Below are 22,689 nucleotides of genomic sequence, written 5' to 3' on the forward strand. Positions count from 1 at the left end.
AGTGCACTGTTCGTCCACCATCCAATAGAGTAGCAGCGATTCCCGACGAAGCAAGTGCCAATGCAATTTTTCGGTGCAATCGAATGGCTGCCAAAATGAGTGATATCACAAATGTTTTTCCCGTACCACCAGGCGCATACAAAAAATATAATCCACTGACTTCATTTTGTACCGCTTGGATGATGGTATCATATACATGTTTTTGATGGTCATTTAATTTAGGAACATTTAAATTCACAAATGTTTGCAATTCATTGGGATCATACTGTTGTTCACGTTGCAATTCTCGATCAAATAAATTATGCATTGAACGATTGGGTGGTGACAAACCTAATTGCCCTAATCCTTTATTTGCAATCGTAAGGCACATATCTTCAATCGCTATCAATGCCTCATTATACATTTCCAATGAAATCAGCAAATCAGTGTTTCTTGTGTGATGACGCATTCGAATCAAATAGTCTTCTGCCATAAAATCTTTGTATTTATTCCACAATTCAAGAGGATTTGATGGAAAACATGTTGACACGAATAATAATAAAATACGTATTTGATGTGGAGAAGGAGCAATCGCTGCATCGTGAAGCGTTAAATCCTAATGCGCATCATTTTCAAGCAAAGCTAATTGCTCGCATGCTTCACGATACGTCATACATAAATGACCGCTCACTCTTCGCAAATGTTGAAATGAACGTGGCCCAACAACATTTACTAACAACAATCGCAAATAATAACATTCTGCATTGTTTGGATGAACTGTGTAAAATCCTCCCATGGTATCTGCAAAAAAAAACACCCGGATGGCCATCAAGAGGTGTTCCTTGTTTACGTCGTTGCCATCTCTTTGCAGTCCAAGTGAAATAATGCGTTACATCTGAATACAGCAACGTTCTGGCAAAGTTATCGCTTTCGCACAATTGAAATAATGCAGTTAATGTTGTTGCTGGTGGTTGTTCTGCTCTCTGCTGTACATTTGCATCGGTAAAAGACACACGCTGGCCATTTTCAAGATGAACAACCAAATGAAACACAGCAGAATATCGCTCATGAATTGGAAATGAATAAGTTCTCCAAAGAGCTTCATTAGTGCTAATGTAGCGCCCCATTTGATATTGTGCGATTTCATCAATGCTATTGTCACCAGCTACTCTAGAAACAGGCATATCACTGCCTCTATTCACATATTTGCAAATGTATTTAATCGATTTCACAGAATTACAGTACTCAACATTTATGTGAGCCTGAAACACTTTTGACAATAGTGGACAATAAGGCATAATCCAACGATTATCAACTTCAACGTCTTGATTGCGTATTTTAATTGTTGTTTTATGGCCATTATCCTCCAGTTACCGACGTCGGTACAACGGGTATCCGTCGGCACCTGTAATAGTATCCGAAGTTAATGCTCTTGGATACTGTTTTGAACATTTTCCATCGATCATGCATGGCGAATTCATATTTATCTAACCGCAAGGGCCATGGTTCATATTTTTCGCGACAACTTCATATAATTCTGGATCACTGATTTCATCTGGAATTTCAGCTGATATAATGATATCAATTGATCGGGTGTTATTTTACGAACCAGCCATATCAATATATGCGCGTGCGGCAGCCCTCTCTTTTGGCATTCAATCGAATACATCCAGCAACGCACCTCCCCAAAAGTTCGCAATTTGATAATCAAATCCATCAGTGCTCTTACTTTTTGTCGAAATACACGTGCTGTTATATCGTGTCGATCTGTTGGATTCTGACCATCAAATAAATTGTTTTTTATGTTAGACCACTGTGGATTGCATGTGAATGTTATGAATAGGTCGGGACGACCATATTTGCGAACGTATGACATTGCATCTTGCGTATATTCCTGCATGTTGCGCGGACTGCCAACATATGTCGATGGTAAAATTGTTAAACGTCCGATATCATTAACATTGCCATCATTCATTATTGCATCTCGCAAGTGTATGTATTCTTCCGAACGTTATTTGGCTTGATTGAATTTAAGATAATTAAAGCGTTCTGCTTCAATTTTCGCATACATGTCAACAACGTATTGGTGGAAAAGTTTGCAACATCGCATAATAAAGTTGTCTTCTTGTGGGCGAATCATGAATCTATACGAATAATAATTCATCGCACTAACTCTTTTTTGTACGTCACGACCTATGATGAATACATTATCAGAAAATTTAAGTCAGGTCTTCTTGTTATGAAATAAATACAACACATATTAAATTGAATTCATTTAATTTTACCGGTTCGTGGATCTGTCATTCGTATATTGATATGATAGCCGTTGTCACCTTTCCAGTGCAATAATGGATATTGTAATGCATCAAAGCTGCGGTGAAGCTCTGAAACACGCCGTAATTTTTAATTTCTTCGATGTAGCACAATATCGCACAATATCGTCTCGCATGCTCTCCAAAGGGCGTTTTGTCAGCCCTTATAACGATTCTGTGATCATCAGATGGCATACGATCGAGAGCGGTTTTAAACAATCGAATTAATTCATTGTACTGATGTAAGAAGGTTTGAAGTTCAGAAACAATTTGTCACCTTGCATGCGCAGCAGTTGTACAACGCGGATCCAATTCACAATTTGCATCTCCGATAAAATAGATTTGCAGAAATTGATGATCAGCATCAGGATACGGCAATAAGGATCCAGCTCGATGATAAATCTGACCTTGAATCTGTAATATTTTTTTGAAATGTAATTAGATACTCGATACGAGTTCTTGAAAACATCAAAAAAATTGCTGCTCAGATCGCAATTTTCATATGATATTCCGCATGAAGTAATTACCTTAAATGTCGGCATGAAATTGTCTCTTAAAATTTTGGTTGCACCAAAAGAAGTCATTTGAAATGCCGCATTGTATTCTTGAATGTGAGACAAAAAATGCTTAGACGTTTGCGACGTTCCAAAAATTAATGAGTGAAGTGAATCGGGGGGAGATTCAAATGCTGGTAGTCCCACTTTTCCATTAGCACTACACATGCCAGGCCTTTCACCCTGAAATTTGGCTGCATCACAATGTGGACATCTCACCGGCATTCCACCAATATTGGCATGTTCACTATAATCATTTTCGCTATTGTAGCGAAAGCAGCGTATTCCATCTCTTGCACAGCACGACGTGAAAGTCGTGTCGTTCGTCTCGATGCTGGATTTAATGGATTTGGATCTGTCGATCTATGACGACGTGCGTTTCGTAATTGTTGTACTTGGTTTTGTTGTGAGCGTTCCTCTACACTTTGCGCTCTCCTTTGATTAAATCTATAGGTAGAATTACGCGTACGTCGACCTATAGTTGATCGTCTTGTTGGTCGCATTTTGATGCATATGATGAAATTATGGAAAAAATCTTTTTTAACTATGTTTTCTTGCACCGAAAACACTTAAAATCACTTTTTAAATTAATAATAGTTGAAGAAATGTGGAGCGTTTTCTACATCTATGTATATGCCAAATCAATAGGCAAACGAAATTTGGTTTTTATATGGCTTTATTTTGTCGTAACTCTTTGACGATTACAAATTCAATGATCTTACATACTAAGAAAAAATTCAATTTAGGCAGCAGAATTTATGTTTAGGAATTTTCCATGGAAAAGTCCTGCTATTTAATGTTGACAAAATAAGCGATGAGTGCGAAGAGTATATAGGCAAAGTAATATTAGTGCAAGTGAGTGTGCATTATGTTGCTGCAGTGTGAGTGGGAGTGCAGTGGGAGTGGGAGTGAGTGGGAGTGCAGTGCCTTGAGGAATGCGATAACAGCAAAATGATAAAAAAAAAGCGAAAAACAAAAGCGAAGACGGTGACGTTACGTTGTACAACAAAAGCATGAATGCGTGCGATGAGTGGAAGTGTGTGTTTGCATGTATGCAAATTATTAACTTAACGAAGATATGTTGGAAAGGCAGGCGTGAACAATAGTTACCATCAGAAGAAAGTGATTGATAAACATTTGCATTTGTACAGGTTCATCTGTTTAACATTTGTATGCTGTCAATGAAATTAACTTGTAATAGGTTGGATCGATTTTTTTCGTTGGGTCGGAACGAAATGTAAACATTTTTTTCAAATTTTGAATTTTTTCTAAAAAAAAATCATAACTCAAGAATGTCTAAACCGATTTGGGATTTCAAAATCAACTAACCATCATCTCTCATTCCTGTATCTTTCCCAAAAATTTCATGGCAATCTGTCGAGCCGTTCTCGAGTTATGGAGTGACAATCAAAATGTACACTTCTTTTTATTTTTCTTTTTATCAAATTTTGAATTTTTTCTAAAAAAAAATCATAACTCAAGAATGGCTAAACCGATTTGGGATTTCAAAATCAACTAACCATCATCTCTCCTTCCTGTATCTTTCCTAAAAATTTCATTGAAATCTTTCTATCCGTTCTCGAGTTATGGAGTGACAATCAAAATGTACACTTCTTTTTATATATATAGATACCACGAACAGTATTCCTGCCAATATTTCAAGCGTTTTCTATTTCGCCCTACAGAACTTTTTCATTTTCTTCTACTTAATATGGTAGGTGTCACACCTATTTTACAAAGTTTTTCTCTAAAGTTATATTTTGCGTCAATAAACCAATCCAATCCAATCCCTTTTTTCGTATTTGGTATAGAATTATGGCATTTATTTATTTTTCGTAATTTTCGATATCGAAAAAATGGGCGTGGTCATAGTCGGATTTCGGCAATTTTTTATACCAATACAAAGTAAGTTCAGATTAGTACGTGAACTGAGTTTAGTAAAGATATATCGGCTTTTGCTCAAGTTATCGTGTTAACGGCCGAGCGGAAGGACAGACGGTCGACTGTGTATAAAAGCTGGGCGTGGCTTCAACCGATTTTGCCCTTTTTCACAGAAATAAGTTATCGTCCTAGAATCTAAGCCCCTACCAAATTTCACAAGGATTGGTAAATTTTTGTTCGACTTGTGGCATTAAAATTATCCTAGAGAAATTAAATGAAAAAGGGCGGAGCCACGCCCATGTGGAAATTTTCTTCTATTTTTGTATTTTGTTGCACCATATCATTACTGGAGTTGAATGTTGACATAATTTACTTATATACTGTAAAGTTATGAAATTTTTTGTTAAAATTAGACTTAAAAAAAATTTTTTTTAAAAGTGGGCGTGGTCGTTCTCCGATTTTGCTAATTTTTATTGAGCATACATATAGTAATACGAGTAACGTTTCTGCCAAATTTCATCATGATATCTTCAACAACTGCCAAATTACAGCTTGCAAAATTTTAAATTACCTTCTTTTAAAAGTGGGCGGTGCCTCGTCCGTTGTCCAAAATTTTACTAATTTTCCAATCTGCGTCACAAGATCAACTCACCTACCAAATTGCATCGCTTTATCCGTCTTTAGTAATGAATTATCGCACTTTTTCGGTTTTCCGAAATTTTCGATATCGAAAAATTGGGCGTGGTTATGGTCCGATATCGTTCATTTTAAATAGCGATCTGAGATGTGTGCTCAGGAACCTACGTACCAAATTTCCTCAAGATACCTCAAAATTTACTCAAGTTATCGTGTAAACGGACGGACGGAAGCACGGACGGACATGGCTCAATCCAATTATTTTCGATCCTGATGATTTTGATATATGGAAGTCTATATCTATCTCGATTCCTTTATACCTGTACAACCAACCGTTATCCAATCAAAGTTAATATACTCTGTGAGCTCTGCTCAACTGAGTATAAAAATCAAAAAAAGAACGAAAGGGCTGTGTTAGATATTAAAGATAAAACATACCCGGAAGGGCCCCAAAATGATACCAAAATAGTCCCGACGGGATCCGGGACAAACCCCGAAAACCATCCAGAAATGATCCCTGAGGGATTCCCAAATGATCCCGAAATAATCACGAGATGACCCTGACGAGATCCCGGACGGATCCCGAAAACACTTCAGAAAAGATACCGGAAGGGTTCCCAAATGATCCCAAAATAGTCCCGAAAAAGTCCCGAAATGACCCCGACGGGATCCCGGACAAATCGCGAAAACCATCCAGAAATTATCCCTAAGGGATCCCCGAATGATCCCGAAATAGTCACGAAATGACCCTGACGAGATCTAGGGCGGATCCCGAAAATTTTCCAGAAATGATCCCAGAAGAGTCCCCAAATAGACCCGAAAAAGTCCCGAAATGACTCCGACGGGATCCCGGACAGATCCGGGAAACCATTCAGAAATGATCAGTGCCCGAAAATAGCACTGAGCAATGCTCCGATAAACTTTGTCGATACGGCAAAAAATCTTGGTGTAATTTTTAACAGAACATTAACTTGGAATAATCATATCCTTCCTACAATAGGCAAAGTATATGGCAGGTTACGAACACTATGGACCACACAACACTTCACACCAGTTAAAATTAGATTGCTTCTGGCAAAGTCTTACTTGTTACCATCATTGCTGTATGGCTGCGAAGTTTTTGCCTATTGTGACAGTGAGTGTAGTAAAAAACTTAATGTAATTTACAATAACATAGCCCGTTATATTTATGGTATACGTCCTTATGAACATATTTCCGAATATGCTCATAAGATATACAATATAACATTTGACAACTTGCTTAAATTTAGATGCATTTCACTCCTTCATAGAATAGTGTTTTTTAAGGAGCCTGCATATCTATACGAAAGACTTCAGCTAGCACGGTCCATGCGATCATCTCAACTACTGCATACAAGATATGGCCAACGAATTTGTTAGCGTCAATTTTTTGTTATAACAGTACGTCTCTGGAATATTTTGCCTTTGGAGATTAGAAGCATTTCTAACATAATGCACTTCAAAAGGAAACTATTGAGTCATCTTGCTTAACATGTTGAAATACTTTTGAAAATCCTTCACTCTTTTTTCTTTTCTCTTCTCCTTTCAAATCTTATATCTTTCTCTCTACAATTAAACACATTTAATATTTTGTTATTTTAACACCAAACACTGTAAATAAAACTTATGGTTGTTGTGTTTGGAATTTATAAGTAAATAAATAAATATTAAATAAATAAATAAAGGGTCTCGATATAGTCCCGAAATGACAGAATCCGAAATAACCCTGGCGGGATCCCGGACGGATTCCAAAAACTATCCAGAAATGACACCGGAAGGGACCCAAAATCATACCGAAATAGTTACGAAAAAGTCTCGGAATAGTCACGAAATTACAATCCTGAAATAATAAAAAAATATTAAAAAAAAGTGTAATTAGAGTTATAACAGTTCGTTACAGGATTCATTTAAAAAATTCAAAAGAGAACGAAAGAGCTGTGTTAGATATTAAATATAAAACATACCCGGACCGGTCCCAAAATGAAAACAAAATAGTCCGAAATGATCCCGACGGGATCCCGGACAAACCCCGAAAACCATCTAGAAATGATCCCTGAGGGATCCCCATATGATCCCGAAATAGTCGCGAAACGACCCTGATGGGATCCAAAAATGATCCCGGAAGGATTCCGAAAACGTCCCGAAATAACCCTGAAGGGATCCCAGATGGATCCCGAAAACTATCCAGAAATTATCCCGAAAAATCCGGGAAGGATCCGGAAAATCAACCAGAAATGATAACGGAAGGGTCCCTAAATGATCCCGAAATAGTCGCGAAATGACCTGACAGGATACCAAAAACGTCCCGAAGTAACACTGATGGGATCCCAGATGGATCCCGAAAACTATCTAGAAATTATCCCGAAAAAGCCCGGAAGGATCCCGAAAATCATACAGAAATGATAACGGAAGGGTCCCCAAATGATCCCGAAATAGTCCCGAAATGATCCTGACGGGATCCAGAAATTATACCAGAAGTATACCGAAAATGTCCCGAAATAGCGCCGACGGGAACCCGGACGGATCGCGATAATCATCCAGAAATTATCCCGTAAGAGTATTTGACCCTGATGGGATTAGATATAAGGTGAAGGTAATTATAAAAGCATGTTAAAATGGCAGCAGGCGCGTTGAAGCGAATGAAGAGTTACAAACAAAGCCCTCGTCTTATTTGACCCATTGAATTTGTAATATATTTGAAGATCAATATACGTAAAGTTATAATGTGTAAAAAATTTTAAAAAGTAATTGTTCGAAGGGGTCGTGGTACACCCCCCCCCCCACCGCCCTTTCCATTTTCGAAAAAAATTTCGCCAGCAGGCTATTGTCTATCTGTGTGATTCAGTAACAAAGGCGAAAAAATATAATAATTAAATTATAACTGTTCATAGGGGGCAGGGACCTCCCCCCTTTTCAAAAACATATAGCAAGTAGATCCTTCTAGACTATTGGCTATATGTATGCCAAATTTAATCCAAATCCGTCCAGCCGTTCTTGGTTGATAGAATCACAAAAACAAACGTCTGGACACACAAACATCCAAACATCCAAATTTTCGCATTTATAATATTGCTAGCTTATGTCCGTGGGTTTTACCCCACGTTTCTATAAAAATATGCAGGCTGTGCGTAACTGGCCATGGGTAAAAGTTGGTAAGATTGACTTCTACGACAGCTAAAAACTTTTGTTGTATGATATATTCATATTTGTAACAAGATTCCCCTCGCGTAGGTGAGGTTGAAAATTGAGTTGCAGAAGCTCTGAAGCTATAAAGGTTTGTAGTGCGCTCATCAATCCTTTGATTCGCAGCTAATGATCGTCCTTGAGCTTCATTGATAGGGATAGGAAATTTGAGGCATTTAAAATTGAAAAGACAAATCTATCGGTACCAATGGAATCCTTGGTTTTAAACTTTTTTGTTTTCGAAATTTTCCGATAAAATAAATTGCTTCAATGACATTCGTAAAAGTTTTGTGATGAAAACCCTTATCCCACTACATACGCGTGAAGAATCGAAATAACGAAGCATAAATATTATGATATTATGGGCCCTTTTTTAAGGATCAATCGATGAGGAGACTTTTCTGATGACTCAAAAGAGCTAATAAACTCAATCGGATATGCACAGCTTGGGACTCTTCGACGACTGTGTTAATAGAGTGATAAGTTGTCTTGGTTCTAGTGATATTAACATCCTCATTTTAACGTGCCTAAAATGCCTTTTCTCAAAGCCATTTATAGTTTGTAAAGATAGATTCAATATTTGGAAGAAACATTAGCTATTAAAGCTTCAGGTGATATCATAATTTCTAAAAAACTTGCAGGAAAAGAAACCAAATCTGTTAGTAAAGAAATAGGAATTTTGCCATAATTAATTTCAAGAAGTTGTTTAGCAAAAGCTGCTGCTGAAGCGTTTTCGCCAAAATGCCCTCTCATATTTCTAAAAAGAGTAAATTTTTGTACGTAAAGCTATCTATAGACGAAAAAGCACGCATTTACTTCAACTGCGGCTGTTCCAGCAAGTAACAAGAAAGCACCACATTTGGGATGATCATTACATCTTAAATTTTTAAGGGTTCGGTCTAGAATTTGCAGCGCCTGTTTATGAGTCATGGTGCACACATCGCACACCCTCACTTTGGCCTGACCGTTTGCCTATGTTGCACATCGGTGTATCAGATGTTTGCAGGCAGTGGTCATTTAAATGCGGAGTTGTACGTCCACCACACAAAGGGTAACCGCGGTATCTGAGAAAGCCACTGCCATAGTGATTTCTATTTTTGGTCTTCATTAATTAATATCAAATTAAAGAGAAATGTTTTTTTCCGGTTTCTCCAGGCGTATCCAAAACAACAACACTAAGATAATACTAAAAAAGTAACAGCCAAAGCCAACTCTGCAATCAAACTTTACGTGTTGAAATAACCTAAATTTTTAAGGCAGCCATAGTTCTGAAAGTCCCATTTGTCTTGTTTTTTTTTTTTGCAATTCCATATATTACTTGTGCTGTTAGGACTTAACGTCGTATAGCTCCTTACCAATTTTCATTATCCCATTTTAGTGGGAGGTGCCACGCCCCTTCTAACACACCCCTTATTTTCTTAGTGGTGTTTAGGAAGGATCCAATTTAACTCTTTACAGGATTTCAATGTTCTTGCATGAATACTTCCAGAGTTATGCTGTATCAAACATTCCATTTGTATGGTAGGTGCCACCCCCTTTTAATACTCAGTTGAGCAGAGCTCACAGAGTATATTAACTTTGATTGGAGAACGGTTGGTTGTACAGGTATAAAGGAATCGAGATAGATATAGACTTCCATATATCAAAATCATCGTCCGCCCGTTAACACGATAACTTGAGTAAATTTTGAGGTATCTTGATGAAATTTGGTATGCAGGTTCCTGGGCACCGATCTCAGATCGCGATTTAAAATGAACGATATCGGACTATAACCACGCCCACTTTTTCTATATCGAAAATGTCGAAAAACCGAAAAAGTGTGATAATTCATTACCAAAGGCGGATAAAGCGACGAAACTTGGTAGTTGAGTTGAACTTATGACGCAGAATAGAAAACTAGTAAAATTTTGGACAATGGGCGTGGCACTACCCACTTTTAAAAGAATGTTGAAATTTGGCAGCAACGTTACTCCTGTTACTATATGTATGCTCAATAAAAACTCTTGTTACTATATGTATGCTCAATTTTTAACAAAAAGTTTAATATCCTTACAGTATATAAGTAAATTATGTCAACATTCAACTCCAGTAATGATATGGGTGAAACAAAATACAAAAATAAAAGAAAATTTCAAAATGGGCGTGGCTCCGTCCTTTTTCATTTAATTTGTTTGGATACTTTTAATGCCATAAGTCGAACAAAAATGTAACAATCCTTGTGAAATTTGGTAGGGGCTTCGATTCTAGGACGATAACTATTTTCTGGGAAAAAGTTTGATATCTGTTGAAGCCACTACGAACCTTTGATGATGTGCAACACGATATAAGAGCCATAACAGAAAGTGAAAATTTTGTTCCACAAATCACGCCTTATTTGAGAAATATGACAGAGAATTTTAAGAACGCTAAAGAGAAAGAGAGTATGATGCAAGATCGAAATAAAAAATATGTCGACAAGGGTAGACGACCCCAAGAAGACATCACGATAGGATCAGAAGTTTTAGTGAAGACGCATGTGCTCAGCAATGCATCTAAGAGAGTTACATCGAAGTTCGTATTGCGACGAGATGGATCATACATTGTCACGCGTAAAATTGGTGCACCCACATATCAGGTAGCAGCTAAAGGCGAACAAAATGTGCCAATCGGAACATACCACGTATATATCAGATGGATCCCGAAAACTATCCAGAAATTATCCCGAAAAAGCCCGGAAGGATCCCGAAAATCGTCCAGAAATGATAACGGAAGGGTCCCTAAATGATCCCGAAATAGTCGCGAAATGACCCTGACGGGACCCAAGAAACCCGGAAGGATACCGAAAACGTCCCGAAATAACTCTAATGGGATCCCAGATGGATCCCGAAAACTATCCAGAAATTATCCCGAAAAAGCCCGGAAGGATCCCGAAAATCATCCAGAAATGATAACGGAACGGTCCCCAAATCATCCCGAAATAGTTCCGAAATGAACCTGACGGGATCCAGAAATTATACCAGAAGGATACCGAAAATGTCCGAAATAGCCCCGACGGGAACCCGGACGGATCGCGAAAATCATCCAGAAATGATCCCGGAAGGGTATCTGACCCTGACGGGATTAAATATAAGGTGAAGTTAATTATAAAAGCATGTTAAAAAGGCAGCAGGCGCGTTGAAGCGAATGAAGAGTTACAAACAAAGCCCTCGACTTATTTGACCCATTGAGTTTGTAATATTGGTGAAGATCAATATACGTAAAGTTATAATGTGTAAAAAATTTTAAAAAGTAATTGTTCGAAGGGATCGTGGGACACCCCCCCCCCCACCCTGTCCATTTTCGAAAAAAATTTCGCCGGTAGACTATTGTCTATCTGTGTCCGAAATTTCATCAAAATCCGTGTAGCCATTCTAACGTGATTCTAACGTGATTCAGTAACAAAGGCGAAAAAATATAATAATTAAATTATAACTGTTCATAGGGGGTAGGGACCTCCCCCCCTTTTCAAAAACGTATGGCAAGTAGATCCTTCTAGACCATTGGCTATATGTATGCCAAATTTTATCCAAATCCGTCCAGCCGTTCTTGGTTGATAGAGTCACAAAAACAAACGTCTGGACATACAAACATCCAAACATCCAAATTTTCGCATTTATAATATTACTAGCTTATGCCCGTTGGTTTTACCCCACGTTTCTATAGAAATATGCAGGCTGCGCGTAACTGGCCATAGGTAAAAGTTGGTAATATTGATTTCTGCTACAGCTAATGACTTTTGTTGTAGGATATATTCATATTTGTAACAAGATTCCCCTCGCGTAGATGAGGTTGAAAATTGAGTTGCAGAAGCTCTGAAGCTATAAAGATTTGTAGTGCGCTCATCAATTCTTTGATTGGCAGCTAATGATCGTCATTGGGCTTCATTGATAGGGATAGGAAATTTGAGGCATTTAAAATTGAAAAGACAAATTTATCGGTATCAATGGAATCCTTGGTTTTAAACTTTTTTGTTTTCGAAATTCCGATAAAATTAATTGCTTCAATGCCATTCGTAAAAGTTTTGTGATGAAAAGCCTTGTCCCACTACATAAGCGTGAATAATCGAAATAACGAAGCATAAATATTATGATACTATGGGCCCTTTTTTAAGGATCAATCGATGAGGAGAAATTTCTAATGGCTCAAAAGAGCTAATAAACTAAATCGGATATGCACACCTTGGGACTCTTCGACGACTGTGTTAATAGAGTGATAAGTTGTCTTGGTTCTAGTGATATTAACATCCTCATTTTAACGTGCCTAAAATGCCTTTTCTCAAAGCCATTTATAGTTTATAAAGATAGATTCAATATTTGGAAGAAACATTTGCTATTGAAGCTTCAGGTGATGTCATAATTTCTAAAAAACTTGCAGGAAAAGAAACCAAATCTGTTAGTAAAGAAATAGGAATTTTGCCAAAATTTATTTCAAGAAGTTGTTTAGCAAAAGCTGCTGCTGAAGTGTTTTCGCCAAAATGCCCTCTCATATTTCTAAAAAGGGTAACTTTTTGTACGTAAAGCTGTCTATAGACGAAAAAGCACGCATTTACTTCAACTGCGTCTGTTCCAGCAAGTAACAAGAAAGCACCACATTTGGGATGATCATTACATCTTAAATTTTTAAGGGTTCGATCTAAAACTTGCAGCGCCTGTTTATAAGTCATGGTGCACACATCGCACACCCTCACTTTGGCCTGACCGTTTGCCTATGTTGCACATCGGTGTATCAGAAGTTTGCAGACAGTGGTCCTTTAAATGCGGAGTTGTACGTCCACCACACAAAGGGTATCCGCGGTATCTGAGAAAGCAACTGCCATAGTGATTTCTATTTTTGGTCTTCATTAATTAATATCAAATTAAAGAGAAATGTTTTTTTCCGGTTCCTCCAGGCGTATCCAAAATACCAACACTAAGATAACATAAAATAATACTAAAGGAGTAACAGCCAAACCCAACTTTGCAATCAAACTTTACGTGTTGAAATAACCTAAGTTTTTAAGGCAGCCATAGTTCTGAAAGTCCCATTTGTCTTGTTTTTTTTTTTTTGCAATTCCATATATTACTTGTGCTGTTAGGACTTAACGTCGTATAGCTCCTTACCAATTTTCATTATCCCATTTTTATGGGAGGTGCCACACCCCTTCTAACACACCCCTTATTTTCTTAGTGGTGTTTAGGAAGGATCCAATTTAACTCTTTACAGGATGTCAATGTTCTTGCATGAATACTTCCAGAGTTATGCTGTATCAAACATTCCATTTGTATAGTAGGTGCCACCCCCTTTTTATACTCAGTTGAGCAGAGCTCATAGAGTATATTAACTTTGATTGGAGAACGGTTGGTTGTACAGGTATAAAGGAATCGAGATAGATATAGACTTCCATATATCAAAATCATCAGTATCGAAAAAAAATTTGATTGAGCCATGTCCGTCCGTCCGCCCGTTAACACGATAACTTGAGTAAATTTTGAGGTATCATGATGAAATTTGGTATGTAGGTTCCTGGGCACTGATCCAAGATCGCTATTTAAAATGAACGATATCGGACTATAACCACGCCCACTTTTTCGATATCGAAAATGTCGAAAAACCGAAAAAGTGTGATAATTCATTACCAAAGGCGGATAAAGCGATGAAACTTGGTAATTGAGTTGAACTTATGACGCAGAATAGAAAACTAGTGGCACCACCCACTTTTAAAAGAATGTAATTTAAAAGTTTTGCAAGCTGTAATTTGGCAGTCGTCGAAGATATCATGATGAAATTTGGCAGGAACGTTACTCCTGTTACTATATGTATGCTCAATAAAAACTCCTGTTACTATATGTATGCTCAATTTTTAACAAAAAATTTAATATCTTTACAGTATATAAGTAAATTATGTCAACATTCAACTCCAGTAATGATATGGGTGAAACAAAATACAAAAATAAAAGAAAATTTCAAAATGGGCGTGGCTCCATCCTTTTTCATTTAATTTGTTTGGATACTTTTAATGCCATAAGTCGAACAAAAATGTACCAATCCTTGTGAAATTTGGTAGGGGCTTCGATTCTAGGACGATAACTATTTTCTGGGAAAAAGTGCGATATCTGTTGAAGCCACTACGAACCTTTGATGATGTGCAACATGATATAAGAGCCATAACAGAGAGTGAAAATTTTGTTCCACAAATCACGCCTTATTTGAGAAATATGACAGAGAATTTTAAGAACGCTAAAGAGAAAGAGAGTATGATGCAAGATCGAAATAAAAAATATATCGACAAGGGTAGACGACCCCAAGAAGACATCACGGTAGGATCAGAATTTTTAGTGAAGACGCATGTGCTCAGCAATGCCTCTAAGGGAGTTACATCGAAATTCGTACCGCGACGAGACGGGTCATACATTGTCACGTGTAAAATTGGTGCATCCACATATGAGGTAGCAGCTAAAAGTGAACAAAATGTGCCACTCGGAACATACCACGCATCTGACTTAACGCCATATGAAGGCAGCAACAACAATGATGAAGCACCAACTCCAGTACAAACTATCCACAGAAGAGGTAGACCAAAGAAGAAGCAAGCGTACTCATCATCCTCAAGGGGGAGGGTGTAACGTGAAACATTGTTATATAGATAAAATATAATCATTTATAAATAAGCGCGCATGTTTAGTTACGCATGCTTTACAATTAGCCCATATGTATATATTTCTCACAGGGTAATATATATCTATGACCATATTTGCATGGTTAGTGTTTCATATTCCATTGTATTTATGTTTCACTCAATTCAAACCCTTTATTGTAAGTTACTGTTTTAGACTCAATTTTAACTGTATTCCACTCAATGTAAGTGAAGTAACGTTAAGTTGATGAGAGATAGCGCTATGACGAAAGCTTTTTCTAGCTACTATAAAAGCGCGATCCCTTGAGTTCTCTCCTTCAATTGTGTTCAACTGTCGAAGGCGTTAAATCAAGGGGTTTTTTCTAGGTTCTTACTACCTAGACTAGTTACCATACTATACGATTATATCATCCAATATGTAACCACAATTATTGCAACTGCCCACAGCCTTAATTATATTAAATAAAGTACAGACAACTTCTCTGCACAACAATCCACGCGTTGTAAAGATTATTTTTCTGTCCTCTCTGTTAAAATGCATTAAAACCTACGACCATAGAAGAAGCTGTAGATGAATTAACAGCAGCAGGGTTTATGAATGAGTCGCATACACCTGATAAGCCGCACTACCAAGGTGGTTAAAACGACAGAAGTTTTAGAAATGATGTCAGACAAAACAGTATACAGATCACAAAACAAACACAACATTTTAGGAATACTCTTCAACATACAACATGGCAACCTAAAACATATAGGCATAATCATCAATACAGTGGTTTTAGAAACAACAATTTTAGACATAACACATCACATAATCAAATCTGCAATCAACCTAGAAGTACTAATGAACCCATGGATGTGGATATTTCTGCTCAGACAAGAAAACCACAAACTAACTTTAGCGAAACTAGTCAGGAATTTCAATTAAAAGCCTCGGAAATGAACCAAGTTTACCCTATATTCGATTAATTAAAAATAATTTCAAAACAAAACTTTTAATTGATACATGTAGTACAGACAGTTTACTAAATAGGCGAAATTGTCCACCTTGTACAATAAAGGATCGTATGGTACCATTAGATATAAAAACTACTTCAGGAAATATTAGAATTTTTCAAGATGCAATTATGCGTATAAATTTGCCCATAAAAAATGATTGCATGATGATATGATTTTTGTTCCAAATTTGACGGACTGATGGGAAGTTATATATTAAAAAAAAAATAATGGTGTAGTAAATAACAAGCATACAACTTTGATTTTGAACGACCAAATCTTACCAATATTTGTTGATATCTAACATGAAAGGGATTATGATTCTAATATAAATCATATGGAACAAATTGATCCATATCCAGAAATAATGGATATAAAAAAGGATATTAGAATGTAATTTTCGAATAAGGAGGAGAAAAAAAATTAATTGATCTTTTAACCCTTACAGAACCATAAGGAAACCAAAAGTAAATTTTGTTATATAACTGTTTTATTTAGTTAATATGGAGGCAAAACTGATAGCAAATAATAAAAAGTTAAAATACAGTACTTAGTTTTTTTGGAATTCAATGGGAAATATATTTCCCTAAGGGCGTGAATGGTAATACAAATTTAAAAGATCGCGAAAATCATCCAGAAATGATCCCGGAAGGGTATCTGACCCTGACGGGATTAAATATAAGGTGAAGTTAATTATAAAAGCATGTTAAAAAGGCAGCAGGCGCGTTGAAGCGAATGAAGAGTTACAAACAAAGCCCTCGACTTATTTGACCCATTGAGTTTGTAATATTGGTGAAGATCAATATACGTAAAGTTATAATGTGTAAAAAATTTTAAAAAGTAATTGTTCGAAGGGATCGTGGGACACCCCCCCCCCACCCTGTCCATTTTCGAAAAAAATTTCGCCGGTAGACTATTGTCTATCTGTGCCCGAAATTTCATCAAAATCCGTGTAGCCATTCTAACGTGATTCTAACGTGATTCAGTAACAAAGGCGAAAAAATATAATAATTAAATTATAACTGTTCATAGGGGGTAGGGACCTCCCCCCTTTTCAAAAACGTATGGCAAGTAGATCCTTCTAGACCATTGGCTATATGTATGCCAAATTTTATCCAAATCCGTCCAGCCGTTCTTGGTTGATAGAGTCACAAAAACAAACGTCTGGACATACAAACATCCAAACATCCAAATTTTCGCATTTATAATATTACTAGCTTATGCCCGTTGGTTTTACCCCACGTTTCTATAGAAATATGCAGGCTGCGCGTAACTGGCCATAGGTAAAAGTTGGTAAGATTGATTTCTGCTACAGCTAATGACTTTTGTTGTAGGATATATTCATATTTGTAACAAGATTCCCCTCGCGTAGATGAGGTTAAAATTGACTTGCAGAAGCTCTGAAGCTATAAAGATTTGTAGTGCGCTCATCAATTCTTTGATTGGCAGTTAATGATCGTCATTGGGCTTCATTGATAGGGATAGGAAATTTGAGGCATTTAAAATTGAAAAGACAAATTTATCGGTATCAATGGAATCCTTGGTTTTAAACTTTTTTGTTTTCGAAATTCCGATAAAATTAATTGCTTCAATGCCATTCGTAAAAGTTTTGTGATGAAAAGCCTTGTCCCACTACATAAGCGTGAAGAATCGAAATAACGAAGCATAAATATTATGATACTATGGGCCCTTTTTTAAGGATCAATCGATGAGGAGAAATTTCTAATGGCTCAAAAGAGCTAATAAACTAAATCGGATATGCACACCTTGGGACTCTTCGACGACTGTGTTAATAGAGTGATAAGTTGTCTTGGTTCTAGTGATATTAACATCCTCATTTTAACGTGCCTAAAATGCCTTTTCTCAAAGCCATTTATAGTTTATAAAGATAGATTCAATATTTGGAAGAAACATTTGCTATTAAAGCTTCAGGTGATGTCATAATTTCTAAAAAACTTGCAGGAAAAGAAACCAAATCTGTTAGTAAAGAAATAGGAATTTTGCCAAAATTTATTTCAAGAAGTTGTTTAGCAAAAGCTGCTGCTGAAGTGTTTTCGCCAAAATGCCCTCTCATATTTCTAAAAAGGGTAACTTTTTGTACGTAAAGCTGTCTATAGACGAAAAAGCACGCAATTACTTCAACTGCGTCTGTTCCAGCAAGTAACAAGAAAGCACCACATTTGGGATGATCATTACATCTTAAATTTTTAAGGGTTCGATCTAAAACTTGCAGCGCCTGTTTATAAGTCATGGTGCACACATCGCACACCCTCACTTTGGCCTGACCGTTTGCCTATGTTGCACATCGGTGTATCAGAAGTTTGCAGACAGTGGTCCTTTAAATGCGGAGTTGTACGTCCACCACACAAAGGGTATCCGCGGTATCTGAGAAAGCAACTGCCATAGTGATTTCTATTTTTGGTCTTCATTAATTAATATCAAATTAAAGAGAAATGTTTTTTTCCGGTTCCTCCAGGCGTATCCAAAATACCAACACTAAGATAACATAAAATAATACTAAAGGAGTAACAGCCAAACCCAACTTTGCAATCAAACTTTACGTGTTGAAATAACCTAAGTTTTTAAGGCAGCCATAGTTCTGAAAGTCCCATTTGTCTTGTTTTTTTTTTTTTTGCAATTCCATATATTACTTGTGCTGTTAGGACTTAACGTCGTATAGCTCCTTACCAATTTTCATTATCCCATTTTTATGGGAGGTGCCACACCCCTTCTAACACACCCCTTATTTTCTTAGTGGTGTTTAGGAAGGATCCAATTTAACTCTTTACAGGATTTCAATGTTCTTGCATGAATACTTCCAGAGTTATGCTGTATCAAACATTCCATTTGTATAGTAGGTGCCACCCCCTTTTTATACTCAGTTGAGCAGAGCTCATAGAGTATATTAACTTTGATTGGAGAACGGTTGGTTGTACAGGTATAAAGGAATCGAGATAGATATAGACTTCCATATATCAAAATCATCAGTATCGAAAAAAAATTTGATTGAGCCATGTCCGTCCGTCCGCCCGTTAACACGATAACTTGAGTAAATTTTGAGGTATCATGATGAAATTTGGTATGTAGGTTCCTGGGCACTGATCCAAGATCGCTATTTAAAATGAACGATATCGGACTATAACCACGCCCACTTTTTCGATATCGAAAATGTCGAAAAACCGAAAAAGTGTGATAATTCATTACCAAAGGCGGATAAAGCGATGAAACTTGGTAATTGAGTTGAACTTATGACGCAGAATAGAAAACTAGTGGCACCACCCACTTTTAAAAGAATGTAATTTAAAAGTTTTGCAAGCTGTAATTTGGCAGTCGTCGAAGATATCATGATGAAATTTGGCAGGAACGTTACTCCTGTTACTATATGTATGCTCAATAAAAACTCCTGTTACTATATGTATGCTCAATTTTTAACAAAAAATTTAATATCTTTACAGTATATAAGTAAATTATGTCAACATTCAACTCCAGTAATGATATGGGTGAAACAAAATACAAAAATAAAAGAAAATTTCAAAATGGGCGTGGCTCCATCCTTTTTCATTTAATTTGTTTGGATACTTTTAATGCCATAAGTCGAACAAAAATGTACCAATCCTTGTGAAATTTGGTAGGGGCTTCGATTCTAGGACGATAACTATTTTCTGGGAAAAAGTGCGATATCTGTTGAAGCCACTACGAACCTTTGATGATGTGCAACATGATATAAGAGCCATAACAGAGAGTGAAAATTTTGTTCCACAAATCACGCCTTATTTGAGAAATATGACAGAGAATTTTAAGAACGCTAAAGAGAAAGAGAGTATGATCCAAGATCGAAATAAAAAATATATCGACAAGGGTAGACGACCCCAAGAAGACATCACGGTAGGATCAGATTTTTTAGTGAAGACGCATGTGCTCAGCAATGCCTCTAAGGGAGTTACATCGAAATTCGTACCGCGACGAGACGGGTCATACATTGTCACGTGTAAAATTGGTGCATCCACATATGAGGTAGCAGCTAAAAGTGAACAAAATGTGCCACTCGGAACATACCACGCATCTGACTTAACGCCATATGAAGGCAGCAACAACAATGATGAAGCACCAACTCCAGTACAAACTATCCACAGAAGAGGTAGACCAAAGAAGAAGCAAGCGTACTCATCATCCTCAAGGGGGAGGGTGTAACGTGAAACATTGTTATATAGATAAAATATAATCATTTATAAATAAGCGTGCATGTTTAGTTACGCATGCTTTACAATTAGCCCATATGTATATATTTCTCACAGGGTAATATATATCTATGACCATATTTGCATGGTTAGTGTTTCATATTCCATTGTATTTATGTTTCACTCAATTCAAACCCTTTATTGTAAGTTACTGTTTTAGACTCAATTTTAACTGTATTCCACTCAATGTAAGTGAAGTAACGTTAAGTTGATGAGAGATAGCGCTATGACGAAAGCTTTTTCTAGCTACTATAAAAGCGCGATCCCTTGAGTTCTCTCCTTCAATTGTGTTCAACTGTCGAAGGCGTTAAATCAAGGGGTTTTTTCTAGGTTCTTACTACCTAGACTAGTTACCATACTATACGATTATATCATCCAATATATAACCACAATTATTGCAACTGCCCACAGCCTTAATTATATTAAATAAAGTACAGACAACTTCTCTGCACAACAATCCACGCGTTGTAAAGATTATTTTTCTGTCCTCTCTGTTAAAATGCATTAAAACCTACGACCATAGAAGAAGCTGTAGATGAATTAACAGCAGCAGGGTTTATGAATGAGTCGCATACACCTGATAAGCCGCACTACCAAGGTGGTTAAAACGACAGAAGTTTTAGAAATGATGTCAGACAAAACAGTATACAGATCACAAAACAAACACAACATTTTAGGAATACTCTTCAACATACAACATGGCAACCTAAAACATATAGGCATAATCATCAATACAGTGGTTTTAGAAACAACAATTTTAGACATAACACATCACATAATCAAATCTGCAATCAACCTAGAAGTACTAATGAACCCATGGATGTGGATATTTCTGCTCAGACAAGAAAACCACAAACTAACTTTAGCGAAACTAGTCAGGAATTTCAATTAAAAGCCTCGGAAATGAACCAAGTTTACCCTATATTCGATTAATTAAAAATAATTTCAAAACAAAACTTTTAATTGATACATGTAGTACAGACAGTTTACTAAATAGGCGAAATTGTCCACCTTGTACAATAAAGGATCGTATGGTACCATTAGATATAAAAACTACTTCAGGAAATATTAGAATTTTTCAAGATGCAATTATGCGTATAAATTTGCCCATAAAAAATGATTGCATGATGATATGATTTTTGTTCCAAATTTGACGGACTGATGGGAAGTTATATATTAAAAAAAAAATAATGGTGTAGTAAATAACAAGCATACAACTTTGATTTTGAACGACCAAATCTTACCAATATTTGTTGATATCTAACATGAAAGGGATTATGATTCTAATATAAATCATATGGAACAAATTGATCCATATCCAGAAATAATGGATATAAAAAAGGATATTAGAATGGAATTTTCGAATAAGGAGGAGAAAGAAAAATTAATTGATCTTTTAACCCTTACAGAACCATAAGGAAACCAAAAGTAAATTTTGTTATATAACTGTTTTATTTAGTTAATATGGAGGCAAAACTGATAGCAAATAATAAAAAGTTAAAATACAGTACTTAGTTTTTTTGGAATTCAATGGGAAATATATTTCCTTAAGGGCGTGAATGGTAATACAAATTTAATAAATCAACTTCATTTTTTTTTGTGATTATTTATTCAATAGTCGAAAAAAAGTCATAAAAATACAAAAATTTGAGTGGTTAATACTAAAATTCGTTTTTAAACACATTGAGCGGATTTTCACTTATTCTAATCCCTTTTATAGAATCATCCTGTGCGCTATGTACAGTTTCTAATTCTTTGGTTTCTTGTCTATTGCTCTGATAATGTATTCGTATCATATGTTTCATAAGTGTATCTATACGCTAATAACGTTTATTACATAAAGACCATATATTGTTACGGCTTTCATATTGTTTTCCATGTCGAACTTTACTTTCATCATTTTGAAGCTTGACTCCACAGTACTGGCATTGGTATACTTTTTTTTGTGCAAGATTACGTGGTTATTCAAACTATGCCTACCTATAAAAGATTTACTACATTGTTCACATTCGAATAAATTTACTTTATTTAAACTAATTTTTACTCTAGACAATGCATCTGCTACTTTATTCTCTTTACCTTCTAAGTATGTAATATCAAAATCATATTCACAAAGTAAGATTTTCCATCTCTGAATTTTAGAATTTGGCTCTTTCAAACTAGTTAACCAAATCAATGGCCTATGATCAGTTTTTAACTGAAACTTTCTTCCCCAAAGGTAATGTTTAAACTGCTTAGTCGCCCAAACAATTGCCAAT

General features: G+C 36.3%; 1 pseudogene; it reads right to left on the reverse strand.

Moving 5' to 3' along the window:
• Positions 1 to 241: 241 nt before the first annotated feature.
• On the reverse strand, positions 242 to 1,126 carry LOC137235094 (uncharacterized; annotated as a pseudogene).
• Between the last annotated feature and the right edge of the window lie 21,563 nt (positions 1,127 to 22,689).

Source organism: Eurosta solidaginis, chromosome X (assembly GCF_040869045.1).
Source record: "Eurosta solidaginis isolate ZX-2024a chromosome X, ASM4086904v1, whole genome shotgun sequence".
Classification (NCBI taxonomy): domain Eukaryota; kingdom Metazoa; phylum Arthropoda; class Insecta; order Diptera; family Tephritidae; genus Eurosta; species Eurosta solidaginis.